A 21,145-nucleotide genomic window follows, 5' to 3' on the forward strand; every position below is an offset into this window, starting at 1 on the left:
GGGGAACCTGTACTAAGGTGTCTAGATCCCTCTGACTGTGGTCCCATACTCTTAGTACATATGATTGTAGGGGGCGAAAATGTAATCCTGCCCACTGCACTGCTGGAAGAGTAGAAGTTAGAAGGCCTAATGTTGACATTATGGACCTCTTGGACACCAGATGGTTGCACTGGAGGGAGAACACTGCTCTGTCCAGTTTTAGAATTTTTTCCCTTGGAAGAAAAACTCTCGAGAGCGTAGTGTCCAGCAGGTACCCCAGGTACACAATGCGCTGTGAGGGAATGAGACTGGACTTTTCTAAGTTCAGCAGCCACCCCAAACCTGTTAGAACCCTCTTGGTTAGATCGAGGTCTCGGATCAACTGTTCTGGGGATACTGCAAAAAGAAGCAGGTCGTCCAGATAGGCTATAACTGATACCCCCTGGAGTCGCAGGAAGGCCAACGCCTCTGCCAGTACCTTTGTGAATATGCGGGGCGAGGAGGATAGCCCGAAGGGCAGTGCTTGAAACTGCAGATGCAGTATTGTGCCCTGCAGGTCTACTGCTAAACGGAGGAACCTCTGGGAGGTTTCTGCGATAGGGACGTGTAAATATGCGTCTCTGAGATCCAGAGACACCATATAACAGTTGTGTGGTAGCAGGGCCCTGACCGTAAAGATTGACTCCATGCGGAACCTTTTGTAGCAAATTGACCTGTTTAAGGGTTTTAAGTTCAGAATCAGTCTGAATTTTCCCGAGGGCTTTTTCACCACAAATACGTGGGAATAGAACCCCTCTCCTTCCTGCCCCCTTGGTACTCTGTGAACTACGTTCTGAATCTCCAGTTCTTTCAGGGCGTCCACCAAAGCTTCGGCCTTTGCTGTGCAGCTGGGAAGCTTCGTAATAAGGAACCTTTGCGGGGGTGGTCTTGAGAATTCCAAGAGATACCCCCTTCTTATGACCCCCAGGATGAATCGATTGGGTGAGAGGGTCTCCCACTGTGGAAGGAAGGCCCCCAGTCTTCCTCCCACCGTCCCTAGAGAGTCATTGATCTTTACGGGCCTTCTCAGGAGGGCGAAAAATTGCCCCTCCTCTGCCCTTACCTCTTTGGCCCCAAGTTTTCTTCCCTTGCTTGGGAGATTCCTTGCCTTTTTTCGGACGAAACCCCTTTCTCGTCTGAGCTGGGGCTTTCCTCTTAGGCGGAAAGGACTTCTTTTTGTCCGCTGTACGGTCTAAGACCGTCTCTAAACCAGGGCCAAAGAGTAGATCACCTGTCAGGGGTATCCCGCACAATTTGACCTTGGAGGCGGTGTCCCCCGGCCAAGTTTTCAGCCAGAGCGCTCTTCTGGCCGAATTCGCCAGCGCCGCTGATCTGGCCGACATACGGACCGACTCTGCTGAGGCGTCTGCAATGTATGCGATTCCTCGCAGAATCGTGGGGAACGAGGCTAGGATAGTCTCCTTGGCTGTGCCAGCTTCAATGTGCTCCTGAATCTGGAAAAGCCAGTGCTCTAAATTGCGGGCTACGACCGTAACAGCCATTTCTGGCTTTAAGTTACCCACAGTTGAGTCCCACGTCTTTTTTAGAAGTGAGTCTATCCTTTTGTCCATGACATCCGACAAAGCCCCCATATCCTCGAATGCCAGGTCTGTGTGTCTAGAGACCTGAGAGAAGGCGGCATCCAACTTGGGATTTTTATTCCAAATGGACGCTGGATCCTCTGAAAATGGAAACCTTCTCTTAAGGGAGCTAGAAAAGAAGGGTTTCCTCTCAGGATCCTGCCACTCCTTCTTAATCGTTTCCACCAGCACTTCATGTACTGGAAAAACTTTTCTTTTTTGATCTCCCAAGCCCTTATACATAAGGTCATGGAGAGATAGGGGTTTTTTATCCTCGTGTATCCCGAGGGTTGTATATATTGCCCCCAAGAGATCTTCCACCTCATCCAGGGACAATTTATACCTGGAGATTTTCCTGGACTCCCCGTCCTGGTCCTCCCCTTCTGATTCCTCATGGGAATCAGACGTGCCACTGTCCGGTTGCCTCCGCTCCACCCCGGAAGGGCCTGACATCTCCTCTGCCATAACTAAATTGGTAGATCTGGCAGGTGCAGAGCCCTGAGCATGAGGCGGGGTTGTGTCCTGCTGAATGGGTTTAGAGGGAAGCTTGAACGTCTCAAATAAGGTTTTAAAAGATGAAAAGGTGGATGACAGCTCTTTCACAGAAGCTGCCAACCCAGACTGCTGTTCAGATTCCCTTTCCTTAACCAGGGAGTCTATGCACTCTTTACACAAAACTTTAGTCCATGCTTCCCCTAAACTGTCTCTACAAGAGGCACACTTCCTTTTAGAGACATGAGTGGACTTTGTTTTTTCTGTAGATTTCTGAAAATACATACAAAAAAACACATATTACTTCCAGCAAGTTTAAGTGGAAACAACCCTGGGGGTGTACCAGATCCACCTTAAGGGAACTGCGCTCACCCCCCCACCCCCTGACCACCCAGGGGGACTGCCCTCCCTCTAAGTAAGGAACCATACAAGAGGGAGAGCAAACCTTAGATAGAGAGGACCCCTCCCCAGGGAACTCTTACCTTTGGAAGGCTGGAGACAGCGTCCGAATGAGCTGCAGCATCTGCCTCAGACATGACTGCAGGTGGTTGCCTGTGTAGAGTCTCACACTGTGTGCATGTGAAGCGACTCACTCCAGCCTGAGCCCGGCCCCCTATCAGCCCCGCGACCCGGAACCGGAAGTCGCGGGTCAAAGGGAAAGCGTCCGCCCCCCCGCCGGAAATGACGTCACCCGTCGTCCGGCCCGCTGGTTCCAAACTTTTGCGGCCTGTATGGATACAGGGGAGAGCGGACTGTCTCCATGCTGCGGCCCTGTGGACGCGATAGGGGTCCCCCACGACCTGATGCCGCGCTCGGCAAGGAAGGGGTGGCTTCAGCTGCGGTATGTACCGCCACTCTTCATCCTGGAAGCCCCTGCTTCCCTAGGGATGATTTTTTAGAAAGAGGCCACAGTCTCCCTGACTGCACCCGGCCTGGTTCCTCTGCACAGTGTCTCCCCACCGGAGGAAACACTAATAACTGAGGTCTGGCAGGGGAGGAGAGATTTTATGGGCTGGCGCAGTGTTTCCAGAGGAAGGGGAGGAGACTATCTCTATTGTGGCTGTCCTGAAATGACGGAAAGGGAAATATTGATTACTTGTGGCTCCTCGTTTAACGACCAATTTGTTTAACGACCTGGTCGTTGAAACAGAACCTGGTCATTCTGTGAGAAGAGCCTGTGTTACAATGTTTACATGATTTCCACCCATATTCCTACCCACAATATAATAAGTACAAAGCCACAATAAGTTTGCACCATGTTCCACTATAACATTTGGATAATACCTACCCTAATCCTATTCCCCCTAAAAATATACACAATTAAAAACCAAAATCATACAAAATCACATCCCAATCCAATATTTACATAGCATTCCCATAATTCCACCCACACCATAAAATGCAAAACTACCCCTATATTACTCTATCCCTCCTATCCTTCTCTGAAGTTCTCTTGTTGGCAAACACCAATGCCTATTCACAAGCTCCCCCTCACACACATTCCTTCATATCCTTACTCTCCCCTACAATCAAACCTCCTATCCTCTTTATCTCCTAATTTCCATCCAAAATTGCAATCACCTTTTAACTTTCACACCATATTTCTTTTGACACTTCCTCCAAACCAAACCTCCTGATACACTTCTCAACCCATAAAACCATGGTGCTCCAAACATACTGATCTCTTCAACTCTAACTCAAACAAATTAAATCTCCCCAACACATTCCCACTTATATACTGCAACATACATCCAGCCAAATCATCTCTCTTACTGACTTTCACGCGCACTTACATACTTTACAACCAACAATCTTTAATAACCCCATACCTTTACCACCATTCAAGTTACCTTTTGTCACCTTTCCTCTCTTAAAGCGGTTGTAAACCCTCTCCTATACCCAGTGAAGTGAGTCGCTTCAGCCTATACCCAGAGATGAAACAAAATCCTCCTACATACGTTTTACTTGTTTATCTGCAGTCTTCTCTTCCCTACATCCCTTCAAAAGTGCAGACCTGTGATAAAATCCTTCTGCATCTGTGAGGAGCAGAGAGGAGGGGGTGGAGAGCTGCAGTTACAGTGTGTGAGAGCTGATTGAAGGAAAGGGAAACACCCCCCTCCACACACTGCACAGGAACAAAGGAAGGATACAGAGCTGTGTTCTGAATAGACAAGCTGTATGCTGAGCTCCCTCTCCATCACAAATGTGTCTCATGTGTCGGGAAAACTTCTCAGAAGTGACTCATGCTGATAACAGAGGAAGAAGCACCAGAGAGAAACAACACTAAAGCTGGCCATACAACTTGTTACTACTTATTTACTTTAGATTTACCTTCAACTACACTATATTACCAAAGGTATTGGGACGCCTGCCTGCACATGGACTTTAATGGCATCCCAGTCTTAGTCTTAGGGTTCAATATTGAGTTGGCCCACCCTTTGCAGCTATAACAGCTTTAATTCTTCTGGGAAGGCTGTCCTTCAGGTTTAGGAGTGTGTCTATGGGAATGTTTGACCATTCTTCCAGAAGCGCATTTGTGTGGTCAGACGCTAATATGGACGAAAAGGCCTGGCTCGCGGTCTGTGCTCTAATTCATCTCGAAGATGTTCTGTCGGGTTGAGGCCAGGACTCTGTGCAGGCCAGTGAAGTTCCTCCACCCCAAACTCGCTCATCCATGTCTTTATGGACCTTGCTTTGTGCACTGGTGCTCAGTCATGTTGGAACAGGAAGGAGCCATCTCCAAACTGTTCCCACAAAGTTGGGAGCATGAAATTGTCAAAAACGTCTTGGTATGCTGAAGTCTTAAGAGTTTCCTTCACTGGAACTAAGGGGCCAAGCCCAACCCCTGAAAAGCAACCGCACACCATAATCCCCCTCCACCAAATGATTTGGACCAGTGCACAAAGCAAGGTCCATAAAGACATGGATGAGTGCGTTTGGGGTGGAAGAACCTTACTGGCCTGACCTTAACTCCATAGAATACCTTTTGGGTGAATTACAGCAAAGACCACAAGCTAGGCCTTCTCATCCACATCAGTGCCTGACCTTACAAATGCGCTTCTGGAAGAATGGTCAAAAATTCCCATAGACACACTCCTATACCTTGTGAACTGCCTTCCCAAAAGAGTTGAAGCTGCTATAGCTGCAAAGGGTAGGCCAACTCAATATTGAACCCTAAGACTAAGACTGGGATGCCATTAAAGTTCATGTGCGTGCAAAGGCAGGCATCCCAATACTTTTGATAGTATAGTGTATGTCGTGCAAGGGCCTGCCTGATTGCATACAAATTGAAAGTGTTCAGGTTTGACCTTATATTATATGGTCTTGGTAAAGCTAAATGAAAGTTGTATGAGAAAATTGTGTAATGTATAGCCTTAGAGCTATGGAGATAGACAAGTAAACGCTACAGATATACTAAAAAAAATGAATAAAAACCAAGCGCTGATGGGGATAGATATGTGTGATATAAATAAATTGTGCTTAAAAATATATATATATACCAATATAGTTAGTGCTATAAAAAAATCAGTAAATTAAAGCTGCTATCAATATAGGGTGATCAGATAACCAAACAAATAGTACTAAGTATAAAATTGATGCGCTTTAAATAAATAGTGCACAATATGCTGCTGCGACTAAGCTTAAATCCAGGAATAAAAAATGCATACATGTGAATAAAATAAATACATAATTATGGTGCTAATACATGTGTTAAAATTGCCAAAAAAAAAAAATGCCAAAAAAAAATCTTCAAATTGGTGATGTGACGGTTAGTATAAATAAAATAATAATGACACTCTGAGTACAATGTCCAGGCAGAGATAAATAGTGGGAGAAAGTAAAAATAATTAAACAGTTCCTTCCCTTAATCCAGATTGATTGACTCACTAGGTTAGATCGTTTGTATCAGGATATTTAGTTTTTCTTGCATCCCACTTCAACAATTATACTGCTGGTGATTCGGCTCTCAGGATAAAGGTTTTATGCAGAGCAAGCAAAGAAAAAATAGATCATTGTGCAGTGAACTTACTAGATAGTACATAAGCAAAACAGAGACAAGAGATACACTCACAAACTCCCGGTCTATTAGAAGCATTCAAATAAGCAGATTGCAGTCAGCCGCTGTGGACGAGGTTTCCCATAGAGAAACAGCTGCTGTTAACCTTCAGGTGTATTGCAGCACTGAACGTCCTAAGCTCCTCCCACGCGTTACATCACTGACACGTGACTTTTTCAAGGATAAACCCAGGAAGCCACGGCCTCTGTATTTAAGTCCTATGGCATTGTGGTTACTATGGAGACAGCGCTGTGTTCATTGGATCATCATACTGCTTTCTGCTAGTAATGACATGTAAATATTTTGGCTTAAGCCTTATTTAATTGTTTTACAAAAAAAAGGGGAACATATATTTATAAATACAGGTTTGCAAACAAATATAGAACACTTCCAGATAAAAAATAAGAACATAAAAATGGACCTAATTAGTGCAGTCACGAAACTCCCTCCATTGGTAAATAGTGTTACTACACATTCAATGTTAACACCTCAGATCGCATGTCATTACATACTGCGATAGATAGCAAAATCACTAATATGTATGTGTACTTCCGCAAGTAAAATACCAATTGATCCATATTGTGTAGTTACTAGCAACATACTGAATAGGCCCGTATTACACTCACATCCACTAGTGAAAATTATATAAAAAAATATAAAAAAATTAAAATAAAAGATTAAGGTTACATTGTTGCGCCACTAGTTCGCCATTGCAACAATGTTTCAAAAAAAAAATTATATTGAAAAATTAAATTAAAATACCAAATAAATTGATACACATAATTGACTACATGCACAACCCAAATATTTGATACTATACACTCATTTACAGTAAAATCAAATATATGATCCCTATGATATTAAAAAATATAATAAAAATTAATTTTATTAAAATAAATACTAAAATATAGACTATCGTTATTATGATATTAAGTGTAAAGAGACAATAAATTTACGTACCAGTTAATACCAACGAAATAAAATATAAATTAAAATTTAAAAATTAAAAATTAATATATATGTAATAAATGTTTAAAAATTAATAAGGCATGTCTTGAGAGTATCACGGAGTATTAAAAATCTGATATGAAGCAATTAAGATCAAATTCTATGTTTAGGCCATTTGGCGCAAGAGTCCCCATCTGGAATATCCATTTAGACTCGCTTTTACTGAGTTCCCTTATCTTATTTGAGCCTCTCCAATGTGGCTTGTATTTCTGAATCGCCCAAAATTTCAACTGTTTGGGGTCACTATTGTGGTGCATAGCAAAATATCTGGAGACATTATGCTTAGGGAAAGATTTTTTGATGTTCTGGATATGTTCCCTTATGCGTTTCCACATAGGCCTCTTGGTTCTACCAATATATTGTAGTGAGCATGAGCATTGCAAAACATATACTACTCCTTCCGTCCTGCACGATATAAAGTCCTTAATAGTATGTTCATTGCCAGTACTTGTTGCTGTGAATTTATTACACTTTTGCCCATTTTGTTGGGTATTGATGCAAGCGTAACATCTTTTACAGGGGAAGAACCCTTTCCCCTGGAAAAAGGATAATTCCGTCAATCTTTTGGGGGGTTCTGGGACGTTTTTGGCAATTAGATCCCTTAATGTGGGGACTCGCCTATAAATGAAGTGAGGCTTATCCGGTAGGATGTTGCAGAGAGTTTTATCTGATTTTAAAAGAGGCCAATGTTTTCTGATGATTCTTTCCATTTTCTTATGTTGAATGCTGTAGTTCATTATCAGTGGTATATCGTTATTATCTTTATTATCTTTGATTTTATCCTGGATCAGAACCTCCCTTGGGGTTTGATTAATCTCCTTGATTTTTTCTGCTATGAATTCCTTGTTATATCCTTTGTCTTCAAACTTTTGTCCCATCAATTGTGCCTGTTTCAGATATTCATTATTATCTGAGCAATTTCTTCTTAGCCGTATGAATTGCCCCTTGGGAATATTGATAAGCCATGGTTCATGGTGACAACTGTTCACTGGTATGTAGCTATTTCTTTCCACTGTTTTAAAATAGGTTCTAGTACTAATGGAATTGTTTACTAGCTGTATTTCTAAATCTAAGAAGTGTACTATTTTTTCACTTATTTCGTATTCAAGCTTGATGTTCTTTTGGTTGATATTTAATTGGTTAAAAAACTGTATTAAGCTAGCTTCGTCACCTTTCCATATTACTATACAGTCATCAATGAACCTTTTGTAAAGCACAATATTGTCTGGGGTATTTGAGAAGATTGCCTCATCCTCCCACTTGGCCATAAAAACATTGGCCACACTTGGAGCATACTTAGCTCCCATTCCAATCCCAGTTAATTGTCTGTAGTAGTTATCCTTATACCAAAAGTAATTGTGCTGTATTCCAAACGCCAGGCTTCTTAAAATAAATCTTTTTTGTTTGGATATGAGATGGCTGAATTTGTCCATAGCCCATTTGGATGCTTCTATTGCATCACTATGATCGATAACTGTATATAGCGAAGCTACATCCGCAGTTGCAATGATATATTTTTGATCTTGTTTTAAGTCAAGGGAATCCAGTATTTGTATCAAGTGTTTCGTATCTCTCAGAAATGCTCTAGTTTGAGATACTAACGGCTGTAAAAATTTATCGACATATTCACCTATCCTGGCATTAATAGATTGAATACCATTTATGATAGGTCTGCCCGGCGGTTGTTCTGAATTCTTGTGTATTTTCGGCACGGTGTAGATGATGGGTACTCTACACGTGTCAGGCAATAAATATTTGGACTCTTTTTTGTTTAAAATATTTTTACTTACTCCTTTCCGGATTACATCTGATAATTCCCGTTTGTACTCTCTTGTTGGGTTGCCATTGAGTTTAATATAAGTATTAGTATCGCTTAGTTGTCCTAGTAACTCATTATTGTAATATTCTTTAGATAGTACCACAATTGCTCCACCTTTGTCCGCAGGTCTCACTACAATTCCTTTATTTTGTTCTAACCGTTTAATACCTATTTGTATATTGTTGGGTTCAGATATTTTCTTGTATTTTAATTGTTCAAGATCTTGTATTACCATTCTATTGAAGACTTGAATATGCTCATTGTTCAGTACCGGTGGATTAAACAATGATCTGTTTCTGAGGCTACTGTGAATAATGCCTCTTGATGCTTCTGTTTCCAAATTCTGTATACTGGGAGGCTTAGATAGCATGTATTTTTTAATGTTCAGTTTCCTGGTGTACTTTTGTATGTCAATATACGTTTGGAATTTATCAAGATTTCTTGTAGGGGCATATTTTAAGCCTTTGTCTAATGTCGCAAGTTCAGCTCTCGTTAGTTCTGTTCCGCTGAGGTTATATATGCCTTCTCCTAATACTCTCTTTTTCTTTTGGACTTTCCGTCCTGCTCTGCATCCCCTTTTCTGTTTGGGCTTTTTTCCTTGTTGTGGTGTTCTTGTTTGTGGGGGTCTTCGTTCCGGCGATATTCTAAAAAAGACCTTGATTGCTCCTCATCATTATATTCCTTTAATGGTTCATACCTGTTGTTAGTTTGAATGGGACTTCTTGTCGGTTCATGCCTAGATTGTTCAATTCCTCCTCCTTCATTCCTGTTCCGGTTGGATTGATATTCCCGATATTCTTCTCCATTCGTATATTGTTGGTATTCTCTTTGTTCATTTCTCTCAGGGTTTTGGTGATAATCTCTTGATTCATTTCTGTGTGCATATTGGTAGTACTCCCTTGGTTCAGTCCTATAGTTATTAGTTTGGTAATCTCTTGGTTGTTGATAATAGTGTGCTTGGTCCACATAGCCATTATTCCTTCTATTGTCTTCCCGATAATATTGTGGAGCATTCATGCGATTATTCGGTGATTGATAAGGTTTTAAGTAATTACGTGGTGACTGATATGGTTTGTTGTTTCTTTTATTGCCATTATTTTTCCAATAAGGTCTTCTGGGGGACTTATTTTTTGTTCTATTTTTCCACCAAGGTTTAGGAGTTCTGGGGCCATCATCATCCCTATATGTTCTACTTTGTTCTATTTCAGGTTGTCTTTCATATTTCAGACCATCAGGTGTTCGCGGTCTTCTTTCTGGTGTTCTGTAGTTAGATTCTCTTCTTGGAGTGATTATTCTTACCTCCCTCTCAGGGGATGAAGCAATGGATTCAGTTTTACCTTGTTTAAGGTTAACCTGCCAATTAAAAACCTGTTCCAAATGATAATCATTGGTATCTCTGAGGTACTTTCTTTTCTTCCTTTGCTTAATTTCTATATCTTTCTGTTCTAAAACTTTATTTAGTTGCTTAGTTAAAGTTGTAAATGGAGCTGTATCTTTAAATGGTTCCAATGTGCTTTTGCACTCTGTGATATGTTGGTTAATTATCTGTAATTTTCTCTGTTTCCTTTTTAGGGCAAAGTGAACTAGATCCATTCCTTTGTCATTAAAAAATTTGTACCATTCATTTACTCCTTCTTGATCCACTAGACCATCACAGATGGGAACCTCCCATCTTAATCTCCTGGGCACCATTTTGTCTTTAATGTACTGTTCATGGGTAGCAATATCCCACCATAGGCTCACCTTTTTCTCCATCAGGTGGCCAAATTTTCTGAAATTCGTATCTAAATCTCCTTTTTCAGTGCTAGGTGCAGTTGAGAAAACATTATCTAAATTTACTGTGGGTTTTTCTACGAAATCAAAAATATCCATATCTGCGACTGTAGGTGTGTTCTGAAGTAATAAGTGCTAAAAAAATGAATAAAAACCAAGCGCTGATGTGGATAGATATGTGTGATATAAATAAATTGTGCTTAAAAATATATATATACCAATATAGTTAGTGCTATAAAAAAATCAGTAAATTAAAGCTGCTATCAATATAGGGTTAAGGGATCTAATTGCCAAAAACGTCCCAGAACCCCCCAAAAGATTGACGGAATTATCCTTTTTCCAGGGGAAAGGGTTCTTCCCCTGTAAAAGATGTTACGCTTGCATCAATACCCAACAAAATGGGCAAAAGTGTAATAAATTCACAGCAACAAGTACTGGCAATGAACATACTATTAAGGACTTTATATCGTGCAGGACGGAAGGAGTAGTATATGTTTTGCAATGCTCATGCTCACTACAATATATTGGTAGAACCAAGAGGCCTATGTGGAAACGCATAAGGGAACATATCCAGAACATCAAAAAATCTTTCCCTAAGCATAATGTCTCCAGACATTTTGCTATGCACCACAATAGTGACCCCAAACAGTTGAAATTTTGGGCGATTCAGAAATACAAGCCACATTGGAGAGGCTCAAATAAGATAAGGGAACTCAGTAAAAGCGAGTCTAAATGGATATTCCAGATGGGGACTCTTGCGCCAAATGGCCTAAACATAGAATTTGATCTTAATTGCTTCATATCAGATTTTTAATACTCCGTGATACTCTCAAGACATGCCTTATTAATTTTTAAACATTTATTACATATATATTAATTTTTAATTTTTAAATTTTAATTTATATTTTATTTCGTTGGTATTAACTGGTACGTAAATTTATTGTCTCTTTACACTTAATATCATAATAACGATAGTCTATATTTTAGTATTTATTTTAATAAAATTAATTTTTATTATATTTTTTAATATCATAGGGATCATATATTTGATTTTACTGTAAATGAGTGTATAGTATCAAATATTTGGGTTGTGCATGTAGTCAATTATGTGTATCAATTTATTTGGTATTTTAATTTAATTTTTCAATATAATTTTTTTTTTTTTGAAACATTGTTGCAATGGCGAACTAGTGGCGCAACAATGTAACCTTAATCTTTTATTTTAATTTTTTTATATTTTTTTATATAATTTTCACTAGTGGATGTGAGTGTAATACGGGCCTATTCAATATGTTGCTAGTAACTACACAATATGGATCAATTGGTATTTTACTTGCGGAAGTACACATACATATTAGTGATTTTGCTATCTATCGCAGTATGTAATGACATGCGATCTGAGGTGTTAACATTGAATGTGTAGTAACACTATTTACCAATGGAGGGAGTTTCGTGACTGCACTAATTAGGTCCATTTTTATGTTCTTATTTTTTATCTGGAAGTGTTCTATATTTGTTTGCAAACCTGTATTTATAAATATATGTTCCCCTTTTTTTTGTAAAACAATTAAATAAAGCTTAAGCCAAAATATTTACATGTCATTAGTAGCAGAAAGCAGTATGATGATCCAATGAACACAGCGCTGTCTCCATGGTAACCACAATGCCATAGGACTTAAATACAGAGGCCGTGGCTTCCTGGGTTTATCCTTGAAAAAGTCACGTGTCAGTGATGTAACGCGTGGGAGGAGCTTAGGACGTTCAGTGCTGCAATACACCTGAAGGTTAACAGCAGCTGTTTCTCTATGGGAAACCTCGTCCACAGCGGCTGACTGCAATCTGCTTATTTGAATGCTTCTAATAGACCGGGAGTTTGTGAGTGTATCTCTTGTCTCTGTTTTGCTTATGTACTATCTAGTAAGTTCACTGCACAATGATCTATTTTTTCTTTGCTTGCTCTGCATAAATACATGCGGTGCATACTAGCTCATTATGCCTTTTCCCTTACAGGTGTAGAAAAAAAAAAGTCAGTGGGTTTACTACCGCTTTAAAGAACCTTACAATCTTGAACACATCACCCTTCAACAAAATGCCTAAAGCTCTTCCCCTTGCTGACAGACCAGACTTATAAAAACAAAATGACTGATTATCAAAAATAGCCAGCCTCCTTCCAGACAGAATGCTTCTTACATTCAAAGAAGAAACCCTCAGCAGCATTTCAAATACAATTAAATAAGAAACAAAAAAATAACTTCATATTTTGCAGTTTTTCCTCTAGCTATCTTAAAGCTAACTGAACTGGGCAGACTACAAAGTTCAGTCAGGTTCTACCTCCACCTCTTAACCCAAGGAACTAGTGCCACTGGAGAATTCCTCAATATTTCAGGGAGCCCTGGGTAAGGTCACCTCCTGCCATCATGGACACTCTATAAAAAAGGGACCAATACCAGCCTTGTAATTTGGGGTCTATCATATTAGGTAAGAGGCTGCATGTTTCAGTGGTGGAGGTTACTGAATTTATAGTTAGTTGATTGCAGTTGTGGAGTGGTGTTGGTTCTCACTGATATCCCTCAGTCATTTGAACTTTATGTGTTTATTCACTGCAGCATTGAAGTGGTAGTGGAACCTACTGAACTGTATATATTTAATTATTTAAAGTGTATCACGTTTTGTATTTTATTTTTTTTACTATTAATAGTGGTAACACAGGTGGAGATATTCACAATAAGTGTGTTTAAGAGTTATGTATAACGAGAATTGTGTTATTTAAAGACACAGTGCAACATTATTGTATACTTTATCTTTATACACTAGTATTTAAAGTGGATGTAAACCCTCACATGTACCCAGTGAAGAGAACAGCCTCAGATGATACACAGGGATGAAATAAGTATCCCTACATAAGTTTTACATGTATATCTGCTGTCTTCAGCTTTATATATCCTTTAGAAAGTGAACATTGTGTTATAGATTTTCTCTTCCTGTTCAGCACTGGGAGTGGATTATTGGCATGCAGCCAAGACAGCTGATTGGAGGAAAGGCACACACCCCCACTCCACATTGGCAAAGGAAGGCGTAATATGCAGAGCTCTGCTGTGAGAAGATCTCTGCTAATCTATTTATAGCAGCCTCCCATGACACAAACTTCAGGCTGCTTTTATCTCCCGTCACTGAGAACTTGTCATAAGTTATCAGGCTGATAACAGAGCTACGGAAAAGAAGAAACACACAGGACTCAGTGCTTTGGAGAGAGATAAAAAAACACTACAGATATTTATGCCCAGCTCAAATTTCATGAATCGGGTTTACATCTACTTTAAGTGTGTTTAAGTGCAGCTGTGGATAAGTGTTTTTTATTACTTGATTTAGATTTTTTATAAGCACTTGCGCTTGGTTCACACTTATGCTTTTCTGCAGGCCGCATTTGTGCAGTGAACGGCAGCCCATTTAAATGAATGGGCTGCTGTGCCTACGTTTCAGCAAAAAAAAGGTGCTTGCACCTTTTTAAAAAAAAGTGGCCACAGTGAAATCGCATGGACTTTTTGACCATACGGTTTCCCTGCAGTCAGGGCTGGGGCAAGGATTTTTGACACCCTAGGCGAAACCTCATTTTGCCACCCCCCTGGCTCCACCCCTGACCCCACCACCTTTGCCATGCCCATGTATACCCCACCTTTTTAATGAAGCGCCCATCAAATTCAGCCTCACCAGTGCCCATCAATGAATGTTTGCTTGCTTCCATTCATTCAGGAGTCGGAACACAGACACAGTCCTCTGTCGTCACTGTGCCTCTGACACTATGCACGAATGGAGCGGCGGCTGCCTGCTGATGCTGAGACTTAGTGACTTGCTGCAGAGAGAAGAGTAGGAACACCAGTGGCTGGGCGCCCTAGGCGGCTGCCTAGTTTGCCTAGTGGTAGCACTCGCCCTGCCTGCGGTTTCCACACTTGCACATGCACTGTAATTTTACATGCGTGAGGGTGCCATTCAGAATGAGTGGCAGCCCCATGCGTTTTCACAGAGCAGTGCGTCTTTACTGCGGGTGGTTGCGGGTGTGGGATTCCTGCAGCCACACACAGAAGTGTGAACCAAGCACAGTTTTCACTTTTTCATTTATTTTTAACCTGGAATTCCAGCCTGATGCTGGGAATTCAGGAATCAAAATAGCAGGGTCCTGAACGATTGTTTCAGCCATCTATCTATGGGATGCTAGCTGCCTGGTCACACTTTCTTAACTGTCAGTGATAAGGAAATTAACTTTTGTTTTGGCTTTTAGTTCATAGTCATTTACATCACTCAGCTATCATGTAATTTACTATTAATTAGTGGGCTTTATGGAGATCAAACATTTAAAGGTCACATGAATCCAGAAGCATGCTAAATAATTTTCATGGATGACATAGATAAATACTGACAGCAAATGTACAAGCAACATTGCAAGTGTCCATGTTTCAACAATTCTGATTATAAACATCATTATACAATGCCATAATACTGACAGATTTCATGTGCACTGAACTGGCTAGAAGCAATGTAACATTGTTGTACATTAGGCAAGTTCTGATGCCCCAATAAAGCCAATTAAAAGTGAATGACAGGGAGTTTAATAGGATGACAGCTATGTTGCATCAGTGACAATTAATTAGGATTGTAAATGAGCCTCGCTAGAACAATGTCAGGAAATATGCATGAACTGAAAAAGCTTGTATTTACAAAACAGTTCAATGTGATGGAACTTAATGTTGCGTGTGAAACATCATTGTTTACCTGCAGTTTTACCTGTTACAAAGAATGTCACAATATCACATGAAATGAATGTCTCCAACTATGTCTTAACCCTTCAACCTGCCTAAGTTGAGAGGCCTGAATCATTAGGTTTAAAGTGGAGTGACACACCAGACTGGGTGTAGAGACACCCACCCAACCTCCTTCTCCACTCACTACCTCAACCCCATCACCCCTGCCCCCACCCACCCCCTTACGTTTTTCTGCCTCAAAAGAACATGTCATCTATTCCTTTCCTTCCCCTTCCATCTCCTATCTATCTTTCTTCCGCCACCACCTCTCCATTTCTCCCTTCCCCCCACTCCCCCCCCCCTTTCTTTTCCTATTCCCCTACCATGGGTTGCTATATGCCTTGGAAATAGTGACTCTTCTATTTCCCCTTGTCTTTTTAGAGGATACTTGCTATGCACTTAAAATACAAAAGTGAATCAGCATGGTCTTAGAGTTGGCAACAGCCTATACATATTTCCTGTAATTGATAAGTGCCATTGATAAGGTCATTCGGTTCAGCTATTCCCACTTACCATATCACTACACCTGCCTGACATATATGCCACTGACACTGAGTTTTACTAGACTATGGTGCACTGGCTTTATTCATTGTATATTTTGATTGTGTTTAAAAGCTTTGGCCCATTTGTGGAATTTTATTGTCATGGATAAAAGTTTATGGGAAAAAAGCGAATGTACCCAATGAATGTATAGAGGTTTTTGCAGCTTTAACAGGAGATTTATTGTACATTTGTCAAGAGTAGGAGTTGGACCAATGATTCGGGCTAAGCAAAAGTTTGGTTTGGCAAACAACCAAATTAGCAGGGTGTTCAGCGGTTGTTTGCCCTGCCAAACACCCTGCAATGCACTGCACATTGCACAGTGCATTCTAAGCCCTGATTGGGCAAAGCTTTGCCCAATAAGGGCGCAGTGAATAGCTGGATGTTATGGAGTGGGGCTGGGAAGCTGGCCGCCTTGTCCTTGAGAACTGATGAGTCATCAGCTGTCAATGGGCTTCCCTGCTGACAGCTGAGTAGAAAAAAAAAATTGCTGGAAAAAAATAAACCAGCGTGGAGGCCCCCTCAATCCATACCAGTCCCTCCGCGTCTGTTATGGATTTTAGGGGTACACCACATCTAAATGAAAAAAAAACAAAACAAAAACAGTGTGGGGTCCCCCTTAGAATCCATACTAGATCCTTATTCGAGCATGCAGCCTGGCAGGCCAGGAAAGGGGGGGAAGAGCGAGTGCCCCCCCTCCTGAACCATACCAGGCCACATGCCCTCAACATGGGGGGTGGGTGCTTTAAGGCACCCCAAAGCACCTTGTCCCCATGCGCCCTAATATACATGCAGGGTGCTGGACGCATCGATTCCAATGTTTTTTTTTTTTTTTTGAAGCACATGATTAGAGCCGGAGGCATCACAAAAGGGTGAAGTCTTCCTGATCCGTCTCCCGCAGGGGGGTCGCCACCTTCCCAGTCCGCATCTCACATGGGGGGTGGTGGTAGCGGTGTGAGTGAGGGGGCAGGTTTGTTTGCTCCCCCCCTAAAATATTGAGCACCTGCCGCCACTGGGGTACATACAGTAGTACCCCTACCGTCCACCAAAAAAGTGTAAAATTATATAAAAACTGGAGGCAGTTTTTGACAATTCCTTTATTAAAAATAAAAAAGTGTTCCTGATGTAAATCTATTGTCAATCACGCCGCTGCCACCAACGGACCTGGAAAAGAAAAAAAAATACTCCTCCGTCAACTAAGGCAAACTGCCAAATGCCTGGCTTGCCGTTTGACAGTTCTTATATAGGTAAGGGGCGGAGCCACCTGGCAATGTCACCTGGTGGCACCACCTTCCCTTGTGATGTCACTGACCTATGCATGCTGAAATGTCGAAGGGCCTGGTATGGATGGGGGGACTCCCCACGTTGTGTTTTTTAAACATTTTTTTAATGTTGGCAATGGTATTGTATTGCCAGAAATGTAAATGTCATTTCATTCATTTTTTTTTCTTTAGAAATGACAATTTTGCTGCAGCAGGTTCTATCCACCATACAGGTGTGCCACTTTACAGGAAGATTAAAGGGACCCGCATCATTAAAATCACTGCTCCTGTAAAAACGATCTTTTTAAAAAATACATTTTGCATTGATACATGTCCCCCAGGGCAGTACCCGGACCCCCATACTCTTTTTATGGCCAGTAACTTGCATATAAGCCTTCAAAAAGCGGACTTTTGATTTTTCAAGTTCAAGTCCCATAGACTTTAATAGGGTTCACTGTTCGGGTCAGAACTTTTTCTCTGTTCTGGAGTACTAGTGCCTACCGGGGGGGGGTGTTTGGCCCATCTCTAGTCGAGAGAAAAAAAAAATAAAATCATATACAATGTTAAATTTCTCATTACTCATGTCCAAGGCCTATGGACATTATCTATTTTGTCTCCCAGTGCTACATCTAATTGCCCTTATAAGAAAACCAATTAACAATACCTTGCTTGGAAAGATGCTTGGTAGCTTCAAGACAGCATCATATATGAGGGGGAAAAGGAGAGAGATTCAGTCAACAAGCGGCATCTTGTCTACATCAACATAGGGACATAATGCTTTTCTGGGGGAAAGACCCTGGCAAGGTACCATCCCCCGTGTTGAGATCCTTTTCCCTAGAAACAAAACATAGGTGGACCACATCTAAGAGTATCGGTGGGTGAACAGAACAAAAAACTAAAATAAATGTAGGTAGCTCACCTTTGCAAGTGTCTGAGAAAGCATTAATTTGTGTCCCAGTTTACAAGTTTACATAGCAGGAATCAAAAGTCATTTTCTAAGAGGTCTTCAACAACACATCCCAAGGTTGGGTGTACCATGATCAACAACAATACTGTTGGATAATGGCACATGGTGCATAGTAAGGAGGTGAATCATAATAATGTTGATAAATGAAAGTCCCACATTTATTAAAATCAGTAAAACTCAACGTGTTTTAGAGCATACATTGCCCCCTCTTCAGGAAAGGCAGGTTCTGGATTGGGGGTTGATCGCTGGCTTCCCCGGTTTAATTGCCACCCAGGCTGCATGCCTGAATAAGTATCTGGTATAGATTAAAGGTAAAAAAACAGCATGCCCCCCACCCCCCCATAATCCCTCCAGACCCTTATCTTTGATTTGTGGTGAGAAGTCCCTTTTTCTGCACCCCACATTGGGAGAATTGCACGCAATCTGGAGACCGCATTTAACATAGCATAACTTCCAGCTGCAGTAGCAGCCAGAATTCGACATGGACAAACAGGCCTGTTCAGCAAACCTCATACAGCTAAAGGTGCTCGCCTTTCATCCTTCATGGACCTGAACCTATATCTTAATTTTACTGTACAGTCCTCCCGATTGGTCCAACTCCTAGATCAAGAAAAAGAGTGAGAGCTGTAATCCATGTCACTGTTTCATCATGGGAAAATCACTGTTTTAAAAATTATAAACAGTTTATGCTGTAAGCGTCAGAAACATACTTAACTGCTTTCAAACACATTGATTAGTTCAAAATTTGGGATGAGCACATCTGTCTCTGTATGGAAAGCCAGACACTGCCGTGGGAGACATGTACCAATGGCTAAATAAAAAAAATGAGCCCTCCCTTTTATAGAGAAGGGGGCTGCATTGTGCATTCCTTTTTAATTATTAGATCTTGTGAATGAGCTAACCAAGAGAAAATTTTATGCACTGCATTATTGGTTGTTCCTTATTTATGGTGATGAATCTGTGAACCTTTTGGCCAAAGGTTTGTTAACCCCTTCCCGCCGAGCGTACGTAGATGTGCATACTCTGCTTTGCGGGCATCATCCTGGTACCGTTGTTTACAGCGGGCTGTAAAAGCCGATCGGCTGTTATACCGGAGCAGCGGGAGGGGACGTCCCCCCTCCCGCCACCTCCCGCCGCCTCCCGCCGCTCTTCCTGACCAATCGGGTGCCTCCGGCGGCTGGGGGCGGGCTGGAACGAAGCTGTGGGTGGCTTCGTTACGGCCTCCTAATTGTAAACGCGGAAGCGACGTCATGATGTCACTTCCCGTTTACTCGGCTGGCAGTGGCGCCGATTTTAAAAAGATACACAGTATTGAGAATCGCCGTTTTCGGCGATCTGAATACTGTGAAGTGCAAAGGAGGGATCGGGGGTCTTTTAGACCCCCGATCCCTCCATAAAGAGTACCTGTCACCACCTATTATTGTCACAAGGGATGTTTACATTCCTTGTGACAACAATAAAAGTCATCAGTTTTTTTTTTTTTAAACACAATTTATAAAAATAAATAAAATAAGTAAATCGCCCCCGTCCCCGCAAGCTTGCTCAGCAAAGAAAACGCATATGGAAGTCACACCCACATATGTAAACAGTGTTCAAATCACACATGTGAGGTATCGCTGTGATCGTCAGAGTGAGAGCAATAATTCTAGCACTAGACCTCCTCTGTAACTCTAACCTGGTAACCGTAAAAAAAATTTAAAGCGTCGCCTATGGAAATTCTTAGGTACTGTGGTTTGTCGCCATTCCACGAGTGCGTGCAATTATAAAGCGTGACATATTTGGTATCTATTTACTCGGCATAACATCATCTTTCACATTATACAAAAAAATTGGGGTACCTTTACTGTTTGGATTTTTTAAAATTCATGAAAGTGTCCCTTTTTCCAAAAATTTGCGTTTAAAACACTGCTGCACAAATACCGTGTGATATAAAATATTGCAACAATCGCCATTTTATTCTGTAGATTCTCTGCTAAAAAAATATATATAATGTTTGGGGGTTCTAAGTAATTTTCTAGCAAAAAATATGGATTTTAACTTGTAAACACCAAATTTCAAAAATAGGCTTAGTCATGAAAGGGATTATTCATGAAGTTTGTGAATTCCTGGGATTCACCACAAACCCATGGTAGCAGAATACCTGAACCTCATTGTTGATGGAGATGCAATAAAAAAACAAAAAAACAAACAGAACAAATGAACAAGCATCTGTAGAACAAATAATGTAGTAATAAGGTGAAGGTCACACTTGCAATGCTGCCAATGGCAAGAACTTACCAGTGGTATCACTATGGAGGACACAGCTGCTAAAAGAAACACTCACCTACTTGCATGTGTCACTTCCTTGCCAGCTGGAGTGGTGTGTTACTCTCTCACTAGCAAGTTACATTCTGAAGCATATTTCAGTAGCAAAGTAGAAAGACATAAAAGCAGGTGAGTTTTCTCCCTGCACATTTTAGTGATATATCTCTGGTGAGTTGCCAGCAACAGAATAATAAGTATAACATGGGCTTTACTGTGTAAGGTTTACTGCTTTAATTGTTCTGATTAACTTTATAGTTAGGAACATAAACAGAAACATTAATTTACCAATCTTTCTTTTGAAAAAAATCCCAATATAAAGGATATTCAAATAAGGTGCATAAATCTTTGACTTTTCTTTTTTAATCAGATCAAGTTATAGTCCTAATTTTATAGCATATTTAGCAGTACTGTGTAGAATTTTGCAGCTTCTGCTGTTGCATATTTAAAGCACTTCCTTTAACAAGGGAGAAGGGAGCCATGAAGTTACAAGGTCCTCTTTGCTATAGCATTATAAAACATTGATAATCTG

The sequence above is a fragment of the Aquarana catesbeiana genome, linkage group LG09 (assembly GCF_042186555.1).
Source record: "Aquarana catesbeiana isolate 2022-GZ linkage group LG09, ASM4218655v1, whole genome shotgun sequence".
Taxonomy (NCBI): Eukaryota; Metazoa; Chordata; class Amphibia; order Anura; family Ranidae; genus Aquarana; species Aquarana catesbeiana.